General features: G+C 41.2%; 1 protein-coding gene across 1 annotated transcript in view; it reads right to left on the bottom strand.

Annotated features, from left to right (window-relative positions):
- LOC126983740 (putative mediator of RNA polymerase II transcription subunit 26) overlaps positions 1-2,500 on the bottom strand; it is a 46,892-nt gene that overhangs the window by 34,868 nt on the left and 9,524 nt on the right. The gene's annotated exons all lie outside the window — the stretch shown is intronic.

The raw sequence follows: 2,500 nt of genomic DNA, 5'->3' as shown, positions 1-2,500 counted from the left end.
TTAGAAAAAGGAAGATAGATATTGATATTCAGACTGTGTGGGAGACAAGAGGGAGGGAGAGGGAGATTAGTGGACGGCATTATAAACAGATACATGGATAGAAAGACAGATACATTATAAGCAGATACATGGATAGAAAAAGATATAAAACTTCCGAATTTGTGACTGTGTGGAAGACAAGAGAGAGGGAGAGAGACATTAGTGGACGGCAATATAAAGACAGACATAGATAGAAAAAGGTATAAGACTTCCAAAAGGTATAAAACTTCCGAACTTGCGACTGTGTGGGAGACGAGAGAGGGAGAAAGATTAGTTGACGCCATTAAAAACAAACAGATACATGGATAGACAGGTATGCACATAGAAAAAAGGTCTAAACAGATAGATATTGATATTTAGACAGGTAGGTGGATAGATATTCGTATTTAGAAAGGTTAGGTAGATAATATAGATAGAAAGGGAGACATATATAACTAGATACAGAAAGATATATATGAAGGTAAAGATAGACAGATAGAAAGGTTAGATAGATAGATAAACTGAAAGATAACTAGAAAATATAAAAGGAAGTGGAGGAGATAGTGAATTAGACAGAGAGATAATTAAAGAAGGAAAGAAAAGAAGAGAGAGAGAGAGAGAGAGAGAGAGAGAGAGAGAGAGAGAGAGAGAGAGAGAGAGAGAGAGAGAGAGAGAGAGAGAGAGAGAGAGAGAGAGAGAGAGAGAGAGAGAGAGAGAGAGGAGAATAAGAAAAGTGAGCAAGAAGAAGAAGAAGAAGAAGAAGAAGAAGAAGAAGAAGAAGTAAAGGAAGAAGAAAATGGAGGAGTTCTGGAAGGCACATCAAACCTGGAGGAGGAGGAGGAGGAGGAGGAGGAAGGCGGAGGAGGAGGAAGCGGTGTGAGTGACCCTGAAGTTGTAAGTACGGCGGGAGGAGGAGGAGGAGGAGGAGGAGGAGGAGCGGAAGGAGAGGGAGAGTGAGAGAGGGAGAGAAAATTGTGTAATATTAGAGTTCTTCAAGGAGGAGGAGGAGGAAGAGGAGGAGGAGGAGGAGGAGGAGAAAAATAAGAATGACAAACAAAATTCAGAGAAAAAAAAAACAAGAAAAGAAAGTCATAAAGAGAGAGAGAGAGAGAGAGAGAGAGAGAGAGAGAGAGAGAGAGAGAGAGAGAGAGAGAGAGAGAGAGAGAGAGAGAGAGAGAGAGAGAGAGAGAGAATAAAGAGAGAAAAAATGAGAAACAGGAAGAGGAAGAAGACAATAAAATACTCAAGAAATAAAGAAAAGAAAAAATAAATAAAAATAATAATAAAAATAATAACAATAATAATAATAATAAAAATAATAATAATAATAATAATAATAATGATGATGAAGAAGAATTAGAAGGCTTAAATAACATGATAATTAGATAGACGTTGTTATGGTTATTAAATTACAAGGAGGAGGAGGAGGAGGAGGAGGAGGAGGAGGAGATAAAAACAAATAATACCTGTAAATGGAGATAAGGTCAAAGGGTGAGAGAGAGAGAGAGAGAGAGAGAGAGAGAGAGAGAGAGAGAGAGAGAGAGAGAGAGAGAGAGAGAGAGAGAGAGAGAGAGAGAGAGAGAGAGAGAAGGCTAGACACAAAGACTGGAGGATGAACCGACACACACACACACACACACACACACACACACACACACACACACACACACACACAACAGGGTATGATGCAAGATGACAGAAGAGAGAGAGAGAGAGAGAGAGAGAGAGAGAGAGAGAGAGAGAGAGAGAGAGAGAGAGAGAGAGAGAGAGAGAGAGAGAGAGAGAGAGAGAGAGAACAATAACAATAATAAATAAGAACAATAACAAGAACAATAAACTAAAATGAATGAATGAAGGAAAAAAAAATATAATATGCATGGTATTAAATTCTCTCTCTCTCTCTCTCTCTCTCTCTGGTCGGGGTATAATTAGAGGGTTCAGAGAGAGAGAGAGAGAGAGAGAGAGAGAGAGAGAGAGAGAGAGAGAGAGAGAGAGAGAGAGAGAGAGAGAGAGAGAGAGAGAGAGAGAGAGAGAGAGAGAGAGAGAGAGAGAGAGGTGTGCTTCTCATACCTATTACCTTCTGTTTTACCTTCCCTCCCTCCCTCCCTCCCTTCCCTTCCTCTCCTTACCTTTCCTTACTCTGCATTGTCCTCCCATTCTCCTTTTCTCCTTCCTTGCAATGTTTCTCCTCCTCTAGTTCCTCCCTTTTTTCACTCTTCCTTATCTTCATTTCTCCCTTCTTGATCTCCCTTTCTTCCTCCCTTGCTTTCATTTGCATTCTTTACCTCCCTCCTTCCTTCCCTCCCTTCCTCCTTCTTTCTCTCTTCCCTCCCTTCCTTTCTCACCTCTCTCTCCACTTACTGAAGATCCCAATCCTTTCCTGGTCTCTCTCTCTCTTCCCCATGCATTCAATCTCCTCCTCCTTCCTCCCTTCTTCCCTTACACTGCATTTGAGCCTCCCCCTCCTCCTCCCCTTCCCTCC

This window comes from Eriocheir sinensis, chromosome 54, assembly GCF_024679095.1.
Source record: "Eriocheir sinensis breed Jianghai 21 chromosome 54, ASM2467909v1, whole genome shotgun sequence".
Lineage (NCBI taxonomy): Eukaryota > Metazoa > Arthropoda > Malacostraca > Decapoda > Varunidae > Eriocheir > Eriocheir sinensis.
The sequence above is the reverse complement of the archived record's forward strand: the minus strand, read 5'-3'. Positions and strand labels throughout refer to the sequence as shown.